Source organism: Lolium rigidum, chromosome 6 (genome assembly GCF_022539505.1).
Source record: "Lolium rigidum isolate FL_2022 chromosome 6, APGP_CSIRO_Lrig_0.1, whole genome shotgun sequence".
Classification (NCBI taxonomy): Eukaryota; Viridiplantae; Streptophyta; class Magnoliopsida; order Poales; family Poaceae; genus Lolium; species Lolium rigidum.
This window is the reverse complement of record NC_061513.1, coordinates 157917417-157931634: the sequence shown is the minus strand read 5'-3', so window position 1 is coordinate 157931634 and position 14218 is coordinate 157917417.

Genomic DNA, 14218 nt, shown 5'->3' with positions numbered 1-14218 from the left:
ATGATAACCTCGAAGGTGGACTTTTTAGGCATAGATGCGAGTTGGATGGCGGTCTATGTACTTTGTCGTAATGCCCAATTAAATCTCACTATACTCATCATGATATGTATGTGCATTGTCATGCTCTCTTTATTTGTCAATTGCCCAAGCTGTAATTTGTTCACCCAACATGCTGTTCGTCTTATGGGAGAGACACCTCTAGTGAGCTGTGGACCCCGGTCCAATTCTCTTTACTTGAAATACAAATCTATCGCAATACTTGTTTCTACTGTTTTCTCTCGCAAACAATCATCTTCCACACAATACGGTTAATCCTTTGTTACAGCAAGCCGGTGAGATTGACAACCTCACTGTTTCGTTGGGGCAAAGTACTTTGGTTGTGTTGTGCAGGTTCCACGTTGGCGCCGGAATCCCTGGTGTTGCGCCGCACTACATCTCGCCGCCATCAACCTTCAATGTGCTTCTTGACTCCTACTGGTCCGATTAAACCTTGGTTTCTTACTGAGGGAAACTTGCCGCTGTGCGCATCACACCTTCCTCTTGGGGTTCCCAACGGACGCGTGTCGAACGAAAAGACAATACGTCAACCACGCGCATCAAAAACATGAAACAATTTTGTCAACGGTAGTAATAAAGCATATGAGTTATGAAAATTATATCTTACAAGTTGCAAGCCTCATGCATAGTATACTAATAGTGCCCGCACCTTGTCCTAATTAGCTTGGACCACCGGATCATTGCAATACACATGTTTTAACCAAGTGTCACAATGGGGTACCTCCATGCCGCCTGTACAAAGGTGTAAGGAGAAAGCTAGCATTTTGGATTTCTCGCTTTTGATTATTCTCAACTTAGACATCCATACCGGGACAACATGGACAACAGATAATGGACTCCTCTTTAATGCATAAGCATGTGGCAACAATTATTATTCTCATATGAGATTGAGGATATATGTCCAAAACTGAAACTTCCACCATGATTCATGGCTTTGGTTAGCGGCCCAATGTTCTTCTCTAACAATATGTATGCTCCAACCATTAAGGTGGTAGATCTCTCTTACTTCAGACAAGACGGACATGCATAGCAACTCACATGATATTCAACAAAGAATAGTTGATGGCGTCCCCGAAACATGGTTATCGCACAACAAGCAACTTAATAAGAGATAAAGTGCATAAGTACATATTCAATACCACAATAGTTTTTAAGCTATTTGTCCCATGAGCTATATATTGCAAAGGTGAATGATGGAATTTTAAAGGTACCACTCAAGCAATTTACTTTCGAATGGCGGAGAAATACCATGTAGTAGGTAGGTATGGTGGACACAAATGGCATAGTGGTTGGCTCAAGGATTTTGGATGCATGAGAAGTATTCCCTCTCGATACAAGGTTTAGGCTAGCAAGGTTATTTGAAACAAACACAAGGATGAACGGTGCAGCAAAACTCACATAAAAGACATATTGTAAACATTATAAGACTCTACACCGTCTTCCTTGTTGTTCAAAACTCAATACTAGATATTATCTAGACTCTAGAGAAATCAAATATGCAAACCAAATTAGCAAGCTCTAAGTGTTTCTTCATTAATGGGTGAAAAGTATATGATGCAAGAGCTTAAACATGAGCACAACAATTGCCAAGTATCAAATTATCCAAGACATTTTTAGAATTACTACATGTAGCATTTTCCAATTCCAACCATATAACAATTTAACGAAGAAGAAACTTCGCCATGAATACTATGAGTAAAGCCTAAGGACATACTTGTCCATATGCTACAGCGGAGCGTGTCTCTCTCCCATATAGTGAATGCTAGGATCCATTTTATTCAAACAAAACAAAAACAAACCGACGCTCCAAGCAAAGTGCATAAGATGTGGCGGAATAAAAATATAGTTTCAGGGGAGGAACCTGATAATGTTGTCGATGAAGAAGGGGATGCCTTGGGCATCCCCAAGCTTAGACGCTTGAGTCTTCTTAGAATATGCAGGGGTGAACCACCGGGGCATCCCCAAGCTTAGAGCTTTCACTCTCCTTGATCATATTGCATCATACTCCTCTCTTGATCCTTGAAAACTTCCTCCACACCAAACTCGAAACAACTCATTAGAGGGTTAGTGCACAATAAAAATTAACATGTTCAGATGTGACACAATCATTCTTAACACTTATGGACATTGCATAAAGCTACTGGACATTAATGGATCAAAGAAATTCATCCAACATAGCAAAAGAGGCAATGAGAAATAAAAGGCAGAATCTGTCAAAACAGAACGAGTCCAGTAAAGATGGATTTAATTGAGGCACCAGACTTGCTCAAATGAAAATGCCCAAATTGAATGAAAGTTGCGTACATATCTGAGTATCACTCACGTAAATTGGCTTAATTTTCTGAGTTACCTACAGAGAATTAGACCCAGATTCGTGACAGCAAAGAAATCTGTTTATGCGCAGTAATCCAAATCTAGTATTCACTTTACTATCAAAGACTTTACTTGGCACAACAAAACAAAAAACTAAGATAAGGAGAGGTTGCTACAGTAGTAAACAACTTCCAAGACACAAATATAAAACAAAGTACTATAGCAAAATAACACATGGGTTATCTCCCAAGAAGTTCTTTCTTTATAGCCATTAAGATGGGCTCAGCAGTTTTAATGATGCACTCGCAAGAAATAGTAGTTGAAGCAAAAGAGAGCATCAAGAGGAAAATTCAAAACAAATTTAATTCTAACATGCTTCCTATGCATAGGAATCTTGTAAATAAACAAGTTCATGAAGAGCAAAGTAACAAGCATAGGAAGATAAAACAAGTGTAGCTTCAAAAATTTCAGCACATAGAGAGCCATTTTAGTAACATGAAAATTTCTACAACCATATTTTCCTCTCTCATAATAACTTTCAGTAGCATCATGAGCAAACTCAACAATATAACTATCACATAAAGCATTCTTATCATGAGTCTCATGCATAAAATTATTACTCTCCACATAAGCATAATCAATTTTATTAGTTGTAGTGGGGGAAAATTCAACAAAGTAGCTATCATTATTATTCTCATCAAGTGTAGGAGGCATAGTATAATCACAACAAAATTTACTCTCCATAGTAGGTGGCACCAAAAGACCACTATCATTATAATCATCATAAATAGGAGGTAAAGTATCATCAAAGTAAATTTTCTCCTCAATGCTTGGGGGACTAAAAAGATCATGAAAACCAGCTTCCCCAAGCTTAGAACTTTCTATATCATTAACAACAATGGTATTCAAAGTATTCATGCTAACATGTTCCATGGGTTTTTTAATTTTCGCATCAAACCATCCATGTCTTAAATCAGGAAATAGAATAAGAAGCTCATTGTTGTTCATTATGCCAAACTAGTGTAAACAAGAAACAAAAAGATGCAATTGCAGGATCTAAAGGAAATAGCTTCGAGTACTTACAACGGCGAAAATAGCTTAGTAGCCGAGATCCGAGTGTGAGTACCTTTTACCTTTCCTCCCCGGCAACGGCGCCAGAAAATAGCTTGATGTCTACGGGAGCTTCTATTCTTGTAGACAGTGTTGGGCCTCCAAGAGCAGAGGTTTGTAGAACAGCAGCAACTTTCCCTTAAGTGGATTCAAAGATATCCCTCTCATGCAACCCTGCAACCACAAAGCAAGAAGTCTCTTGTGTCCCCAACACACCTAATAGGTGCACTAGTTCGGCGAAGAGATAGTGAAATACAGGTGGTATGAATGAATATGAGCAGTAGTAACGGCGCCAGAAAATAGCTTGCTGGCGTGTAGTTGATGGTGGTAATATGGTAGCAGTAGTAACACAGTAAAACAGTAAACAAGCAGCAATAGCAGTATTTAGGAGCAAGGCCTAGGGATTACACTTTCACTAGTGGACACTCTCAACATTGATCACATAACAGAATAGATAAATGCATACTCTACACTCTTGTTGGATGATGAACACATTGCGTAGGATTACACGAACCCTCAATGCCGGAGTTAACAAGCTCCACAATTCAATGTTCATATTTAAATAACCTTAGAGTGCATGAAAGATCAACACGACTAAACCAAGTACTAACATAGCATGCACACTCGTCACCTTCACACCATGTAGGAGGAATAGATCACATCAATACCATCATAGCAATAGTTAACTTCATAATCTACAAGAGATCACAATCATAGCCTACGCCAAGTACTAACACGGATGCACACACTTGTCACCATTACACCGTGCGGGAGGAATAAAACTACTTTAATAACATCACTAGAGTAGCACATGGATAAATTGTGATACAAAACACATTGCAATCATAAAGGGATATAAATAAGCACTTCACTATGCCATTCATAACGGTGAATAAGTATTCGTGAAATATAGCCTAAGAGACCCACACGGTGCACACACTGTCACCTTTACACACGTGGGACAAGGAGTCTCCGGAGATCACATAAGTAAAATTCACTTGACTAGCATAACGACATCTAGATTACAAGCATCATCATATGAATCTCAATCATGTAAGGCAACTCATGAGATTATTGTATTGAAGCACATATGAGAGATATGAACCACATAGCTACCGGTACAGCCCCGAGCCTCGATGGAGAACTACTCCCTCCTCATGGGAGATAGCAGCGTTGATGGAGATGGCGGTGGTGTCGATGGAGGAGCCTTCCGGGGCACTTCCCCGCTCCGGCAGGGTGCCGGAACAGAGACTCCTGTCCCCCAGATCTTGGCTTCGCGATGGCGGCGGCTCTGGAAGGTTTCTCGTACCGTGGCTTTTTCGTATCGAGGTTTTAGGTCGAGGGGCTTCTTATAGGCGAAGAGGCGGCGTCAGAGGGTCGAAGAGGCGGCGACACCATAGGGTGGCGCGGGCCACCCCCGAGCCGCGCCGGCCTATGGTCCCGTGGGCCTGTGCCCCCTCTCGGCGGTTCTCGGGTGTTCGGATGCTTCCGGGCAAAATAGGATGCTGGGTCTTGATTTCGTCCGATTCGAGAATATTTCCTTACTAGGATTTACGGAACCAAAAACAGCAGAAAACGAGAGCCGGCCCTTCGGCATCTCGTCAGTAGGTTAGTTCCGGAAAACGCATAAATATGACATATAATGTGCATAAAACATGTAGATATCATCAATAATGTGGCATGGAACATAAGAAATTATCGATACGTCGGAGACGTATCAAGGATCTACAGTGCAACTCGAAGGCCGAGGAGTCAATAACTACTTCAAGGGACAGGACCCTGTCAGAGAAGTCAAACACTACATCCAACAAGCAGAAAACCTAGATTAGCAATAGAAGGGAACTAGCTTCCTAAACTTAGCTCCTATTTAGCTAGAATCTATTCATAGCCTCTATAGCTAGTTAAATACTCTACAAATAGAGTTAGTGATAGGATTAGACTACGAGTCGTTCTTCTGGAGTTTATTTGCAGTTTTACCTCATTGTAAAGTAGGAGGCTGTGATGATCTTATGTAACAGAGTCTGTGTGTAATTCTATAGACATTCCTTGGACCCGCATATGTTTCTGTTGTACCACTCTGAGCGATATAATACTAGTGGAACGGTGTTTTATTGGTTTTTTTGTGTTATATCAGACTTGCATACTACACCATGCAGTGGTATGTCGGGTCACCACAGTTGGTATCAGAGCAAATGCTTTGACCCTAGGATTAAAACCCTTTAAAGGAGACCTATAGGATTGGTAGTGTCTATAGGAAGTTGTCTAAGCTAAACCAAATAGTTCTTACGACTTGAGATGGATATTCACTTGAGAATAATCCTGACACACCTGAGTCAACATTCTTACCTATCTTTCTTAAGTAAAAAATTAGTTAGCTAATCCCCAGTATGTAGCACATCATTAAGTCCTTAGAGCAATAAATGAGTGGATCACAGCTTGTATACAATACATGGTAGTCCAAAGAGAGGATACAACCATAAGGAAGATATCCTATTGGAAGATGTATACCAACACATGTTTTGTTTAAGTAAGAGTGATCTAGACCTGTAATAGGAGTAATAACAAGTGATTAAGATATGTATATAAGAAAGATATCCTACTAGAAGAGGATACCAAGACAAGTAATGGGTAAGTAAAATCTATCCAAACTTGTGAAACAACTGATAGTAAGGGATAGATATGAGTTATATGAGGTAGTATAGACCATGATGAGTCAATCATGGGAGGTAAGGAAGAGTGTTACGAATAAAATATGTCTATCTACATGGTAGAGATAATAATCATATAAGATTCACTTGAGAATCATTATGTGATGAAGTGGAACATCATAAATATTTAGGAGGAGAACAATAAGAAGCCAGTTGTTCAACAATAGTGTAAGTTTGTGTTTCAAAACCATGGGAAGTGTGCCAAGCACATCATGACCATAGTCTTATGATAGAAACACTTGGAAGTATAGGAGTTATATCCTAATAAATATGTATTCAGAGTAGCCATGTTAGAACTAAATGTATCATAGGAAGTAGTCCTCAATAGCACGTATATATGGTATACTATTTTGTTAGTACTTCCAAAGAAAACTAGGTTAACTTTAACTATCCTAGGCCACTTTGTTTCAAGTTTATCTCCTTGCAAATGTGCAATTATGATAAATGTTGAGACAAATAGTAGAAATCCACATACTCGTGCTAAGTATCACGATATAAACATATCTTATGTGGTGTTATATACTACACATCAGAGCCTGATGTTTAGAGATGTCTTACTCAATTATTATATTCAGGCTTATGATGGTGTGTATTATATGCACAAAGCTGAATCTTCTTGGATTTTATTGGATTTTCATTGTTTGACTAGATCCATACATGAAGTTTGACTCCGATATGCAAGTGCATGTTGCAATATCAAGTTCTTACTTGATGCTATAGATCTAGAGGGTAATGGTATTCGTGTGAGGAAGTGACGAATGGTGAAGATTCTGAAGACAAGATGAAGGATCATCAGTAAATGAAAGCAAAATTGTGGGAAGTAACCACAATACTCTGAAGGAAGTACCAATCCAAGATTCATGCTTTACCTCAATTAAGATGTACTTTAGTACTGGAGAAGCATGAAGATGAGAAATATGGTGATTATGGAGAAGTAGAAGTAGAACCATAGTCATTATAGAAGAGGGAATGCATTGGAAATCACTTAGGATACTATATTCATAGTGTCAGCTAGTGGTTTTCTTGCAAAAATAAATCCTCGAAAAAGGAAGATGACCTATGAAACCAGAGCAGATATAAGAAGACCACAGTTGGTATCAGAAGACCACTGTTGGTATAGGATCAATACTGCGAGCTAAAGTAGAAGATGTCCCGACCAATTGGTCAAAACCTATAATAGAGTATACTTTTAGTTAACAAATAGCCACAATTGGTATCAAGTAGTCCATAATTGGATTAATTATACCCAGAAGTTGTGAACAAATAAAATTTTGTCAGCCAAATAACGATGACCTATCATCACTTAGTCGAAGGATTCACATGGGATGTCCACAATTGAGTAGATACACCACTGATATTCTTCGCAAGACCTTAGAAGAGTACAACCCATAAGCTAGACCTAGACCAATATTCTAACCATAACTCTAATGGTTGAAAGAAAAAGGAGTTCAAGACTATAATAAAACTCCAAGGGGTAGAGTAAAGATTGAATTGGATGTACAATAACTCAATATTTTGAGCAACATAGATGATGAAGGTCTGAACTGAGAGGAAGTTCGATCTTATTTTCATAAGATTATCGAACACCACTTTCAGAAGGATGTCAGACCAGAAGCCGAAGTTTATACCTCGAGGAAGTAAGAAGTGGACTATAACTTGAGAACGTGAGTAGTATTTACTCAGAAGTACAAAAGCTCAAGTAAGTCAAGCATAAAGAAGTTGGACGAAAAAAATACTGTAGACCAAATACAGCTCAAGAAGGCCAAAGACTGAAGGAGATTGACCATACCAAAACTAAAGTCCATTTGGAAGATTCCTTTCATGGAACCTAAAGGAACCAAAATTGTTAGGGATATCAACTATAATTCATGATTGGATAGACTAAATGAGTCTAATCCATTCTTAGGAAAATAAACCATCAAGACCATTTTTATTGTAAGTACCTTACTAAGTACCATTATTGCAGTTTTGGTAGTAAGGGAAAACAAAGACCTATTTTACCAATTAGGAGTATGTTATCAAATTAGCCTTCAGTTAAAGACTAGCAGCACCAGAAGAAGTCCCAATCATTGAATCTTCAATGAAGAAAGGAAACAAGAATATAGTATTGAAAGAAATCACGGAGTTGAAGTAAGAAGCCATGGGTCAGAGATAGACACTCATGGATTCTGGGAAGAATCTGGACAAGGGATATATTCAATTATATCTAGTAAGATCACCATGGAGTTCGAGACAAGTCGTAGTCTGCACAAGTCAGATCCACACTCCAGAAATGTGAGAGAGATCAAACTTCGAGGACGAGGTTTAGTTTAAGGGGTAGAGACTGTAATATTCCTATATTTGGGGTTACAAAAATAGAGGAAATATATGTGTGCATTGCATTCATGCATAGAAAATCCGGGGAATTTTCGCGCTTTAAAGTAAAACAGTCCACGATGAATCGAAGTTTCACTTGACCTTGGTGGAATTGAAGTAGCTCATCAAGTCAAGCGCTATAAACCTCAATGTGACTTTGTTAAAACCTTGTTTTGGGTAGAGATGATTTGATCTAAGGGGTTAGATCAAATGGAACTAATAATCAACACAACAACACTTTACTCAGTGAACAATTGCTTGATCTTACAAAAGATTATAATATGGTATTATTTGCTATATCATATGAACAACTATTCAGATATAAATCAAGTAGTAATAAAATGGAGAAAACATTATTGACTTATCTTTTCCATGTCTTAAACTAATCCATGACCATACCATGAACCTCATGGTATTCATTTTACTTCATTCTTGGAAACATGACTAGGAGATCAACTCTAGAAATATATATCCTTCTCTATTCCAAATTATGATACATCAAACCTAGAGAGGTGAGAGTTCTATGTTACTTAGTAGAGAAGCAATGACAAACCTTGAGCTAAACCTTGGATATGCATCCATGTATTCAAATCATCATCCTTAAGAGAAACCCCAGGGTATTATTCAAGACAATCCCTAGAGAGGGATAACCATTTATGTTAAACATAGATATTGATGATCACATCAACCTCTATGGAGCCTAACCTTAGGTTAGTATTAAAGACCTTCCCAAATGAGAGAGACCAATCATACTAATCCTAGATTTACCTATTTAAGAATAAAGGACAACCATTGAACTAAAGTATTAAGAGATTAACCATTTCATCTTGAAGTGGTGAGATAACCAAATATCAAATGGAATAATACCATATCCATGAATTGATAATGTAAGGAGGAGATATTAGGAGTACACCATAAACCCTAGAATAAACCATTCCTATATGAGAGAACTCAAGCTATGGAGTTACACTCAAGATAGTTGAGGCAACACTTGGATTTGAGGTAGAGAACTATTCTTATAACCAGATGATTATATCATCATTGTTTGAGTAGAACCCAAGCAGAATATCTCAGGCATTCTCCTGGGGTATAATCTATTGATACAATCATAGTCATGTCCACCCAAGAAATTATAAGAGGGGTATTATACCCTAGCTGATCAAGACAATACTTTATCTTAGAAGTGAGAAACCTAATTCTTGAGAGATAACTTAGGAAGCCAAACCTTGATCATTATAAATTGTGTAGTGATCATAAACCCTAAGAACTTGAAGTAGAGCATATAAGCACATAAGAAAAGCTTAGAGTTAAAGCCTATAATTTATATGGTGAGAAACCATTCATCACTATAACCAAAGTTAACTATAAAAAGAAATATAGCTACTTTAGTTACTTTAACAATAGATTAAGGATATAATAGAAATCTATTGGTATAAGATAAAAACCAATTCTCAAGTCCTTAGTAATTAAAGGAGAACAGAAACAATTAAGTAACTAACCATATTACCTTGGTTAGGGGAGATTAAACCCTAGCAAATGCAATATGATGTCATCTCAACTCTACAAAACTAGAAGTATATCTCAACCCTAGTTTATGCATCACTATGGTGATCATAATTATAAAACTAGACCATAATTGAGATTTGAACCAAGTACCATTAGGTGAATTTAATTAGAACCCTAGAATTTATCATTAGCTAAATTTTATGCTTCACTAATTAAACATAAGAAACATCTAGTGCTTAAACTCACAATTAAATCCATGTGTGGTGATCAACCACTTATCTCTGTAAATAAAGCCTAACCTTGAGGAGAGTAATACCTACTCTAAGTATTTTAGGGTGTTATTAAAATAGAGTACTATTATTAACCTTGAAATATGGTTATAATCAAACCTACAAGACTTTAACAAATAAGCATTCACATAGAATTATATGCAAGTAACCAAGTTCTCAAATATGAGGTCAAGTCCTAAGAAATAATTTAGCACATGAATTCATGCCATTAAATCATTTTTTTAATTGAACTCCATTAATAAGTACTACCTTGAGATGGTTTCTTGCAAGATAAAATCAAATGAAAATCTACATGTCATTAAACAAGAAAACAATCAATTGGAAAATAATTTGAATATTTCCCATGACAATATTCAAATTTATGTCTATTTGGATAATTAATCCAAATACCATACCAATCAATAAACCAATGTTATAGTACCTTATTAAATTTGCAAATACACACTCAAGACTTTGCAGTACCTTGAACTAATCCTTATAAGAATTAAATGAGCAATACCTTCAAGATGGAAAATAAATAAAATCTGCATTCAAAACAGAATTTAAGACATGAAATAAAAAGAAAACAGGAAAGAAAAGAGAATGGGGCTTACCTGGACCTTGCCAGCCGAAGGAGCCCAGGAGGAGCCCAATTTGCAGCCCAGCAACTAAGCCCCACAGCAGCCCATAGTCCAGCCCAACACCAGAAACAGCCCAAGCCACATACCCTTTCGTCAAAAGATCGTGAGAGGGTCATCCTCATCCTCTCCGTGTGCTGGAGGCCAGCACGACGATGTGCTCGTCTTCTCCCTCCCGCTGGCGAGTCCTCCTTCCTCGACGACGTGACGAGGCCCGCTCCGACGCCTATAAAAACCCCGGGACGAGCTCTAGCCTCGGTTTTCTTCCCTCTCTGCTCATATTTTTCCCCATACCGAAACCCTAACCTGCTCCGGCACCGACCATCGCCGTCGATTGGGGATGCCCCAAACCTCGCCGTGACCACCGTTAGGACCGCCTTCCTCGACATGGCCACCGTGCGCCAGGAATCGAGCTGATACGCCTCCAATCAACCATGCCTGGCCGTCTTCTCCGACGCCGGCCATGGCTCAATCCGGCGACTCCGGACCGCTCCGACCTCGCCGTCAAGCCTGGAGTGACCCTGGTGAGCTTCTAAGCCTCCTAGCATGCTCGCCGAGCTCAAATACCTGCCGTAGCATACTCCTCGCCGATCGACCGTTGCCACCGCCGCAGACCATCGCCGCCGGCCACGCTCCGGTGACCAAACCGGGGCGGCGCCGCCACCATTATGTTCGCCTCGGCACGCTCGTTCCAACGCATAGACACACGCCCCCGCGGGAGCCCAGATTCGCCACCGTCGTCGGCAACTGGCCGTCGGCCAGAAGCTCCCCTGGCCACGTCGTCTCTGTTGACCAGTCCAAGCTTACGTGGCAGCCAACGTGGACCACTGGCCCACTGGTTAGTCTCTAAGAGTAGACTAGCCCGGGTGCATTTAGTGGTTCTTTGTTTTAATTCTAATTCAAAAATTACTGCAACTTTGATTGAATTTAGGAAATTCATTATAACTCAGAAAAAATACAAGTGAGATATCAAAATACTCCTAAAAATAAAATCTATCCAATAAAAATATAATATGAATTTTTTACTTAATAAAAATTTAATTATTTAATACTCATTAATTAAGTCTTTTCTTTTATTCTTAATTGAATCCAAATTCAATAATTAATAAAACTTTCTAAATTAAATAAAAACCAGTAAGTAAATAAAGAAAACATTAAAACTAATTTTCTTTATTTGTTAATTTGTTAAATCCTTATTAAAAGGATTTAAACCCTAATTAATAATTACCTTAATCATTAATTCTTTAAAAATAATAAAAGGACAAATCCAATATTATTTTTATTTCAAAGTTATTAATAACTTCAACTTTATTAATGAAGTTATTAATCCAAGAATTATAGGGTAATTAGGAAACCCTAGTTCCATTATTAAACAAAGTGATAACCTCATAATTTTATGTGATTCCTAAAACCCTAATCCAAATAGGAACCCTAGCTTCATTAACCAATATGAACCCTAAATTGTGTCTAAACCTAAACCTTAGGTTAGAAATGTGATTATGATACTTTGCTTTTGATTCATAGAACCATAATTAGCAATTAAATACTTGTCATGCCACATAAAATGTAGGAGCCCTATCATCAATAATTTAGTAATCCATGTATGCATACCTATCCAACCTAGTTGATCAAATGAAGCCAACCAAATTCAAACCCTAGTTCCTATCTTTGGAAACACCAAACTTAGTTATCCATGCTTAGCATCACACCAATGTGATGAACCTCAGGAACAACTATGCCAAATCTTGAGCATTACCTAACCATATTCCACTAAACCATACCAGTGTTGGATACTTATCAACCATCCTATTTAGGAGCCAATTATTCCTTACTTAATAGAACCAACAGTAAAACCTAGACCACCTCAACCCTAATTGATATACTTCTTATTATTTAAGAAGTATGTTCTTCAAAAGTTATTCTTTTGAAGTATATGATAATTAATCATTAACCATGCCATATAGTGCTAAAACCAACCACTATTCATGACATGTTAAGATTATACCAAATGTTATTGTTGTGTGCTATTAGTATTATTGTATTAATATATTGCAGACCTTGTTTATGATACCAAGCAACCAATCCTTAATAAGAACCTTGTTTGTGAATCACTCTAAAAGTGCAACACACCCTAAGCAAATCATTTCAACTAACTAATCCTAAATCATCGGGGTTAGGTCACGCTTAGAACGATTGCATCTCATACTTATGCATTATTGCATCCTTGCCAATCTTTTAAACATCGTCCCTTACTGGACGATGATGCTATTTCAGAATTTGGAGTTATTGCGTATCGAAGACCTTGTCGCATAATCTTGCGAGTCAAGAAAGGCAAGTTCATCACTTGCTCATATCATTTGAGTATTTTTACCAAATTACTTGCAAAGTACTATGTTTATCACTATTGCATAAAAAGCAAAACCAATATTTTCATAACTATGAATATGACTAAGTGGTGGGCAATGGAACCATGGTATGTGTTGATATGGTGGAGGTTCCATTGCAAGGGTTTATATCCATCTAGGATTAAACAACAAATGTCGTCCGATGATTCTTGTGTCGTAATACCCGTGTTAACCATAAGATCTGGAGTGGGACGGAATAGTCAATCGTATTTCCACCTCTTGTACATCAACGGACGCGCTTTACCGTAGACACTTGTAATCCAACGGGGCAAGCGGTAGGTTGGGGAAGCCAAAAGTTCCCCACGGCATTGTCCGTAGACACTTGTCGCCCGAGGAGCAAGCGGTAGGCTGGGGAAGCCAAAAGTTCTCCACGGTTATTGCGGTCTATGATGGGTTGCAGCTACCGGCGAAGGAGTTTATGGTAAGAGCCTAGAACTGTTGTCATGGTCGGGGACCATCCTTAATTGGTATAAGAGGACCGACGAGGACCCATGGTCGGGGTATGCAACAAAGGGTGGGTGTGCGAGGTAGCGGAGGAATATGATTGGCTATGACCTTATACCGGGCCTCACACCAAAGGAAGTGTGGACGGGGAATATGCCCGGTTGGCACCAAGGTTAAGATCTCTTATGGGTAAAGCAACACACCTCTGCGAGTGTAATGAATCGTGACCGGTCACTCCTGTTCCGGGTTTTGGAAGCTGTGAACGCTGCTGGAAAGGAACTCCATGAAGTTCTAGTAAACCGGTGAAGGCCGACGGACATAGTTCTTCCGAATAAAAGCAACCTTTTGAAGAGATGATTATGAAAACTTGCACTCGGTATTAGACTTTACGGTCTAATGCCGTAGCTAGTGCA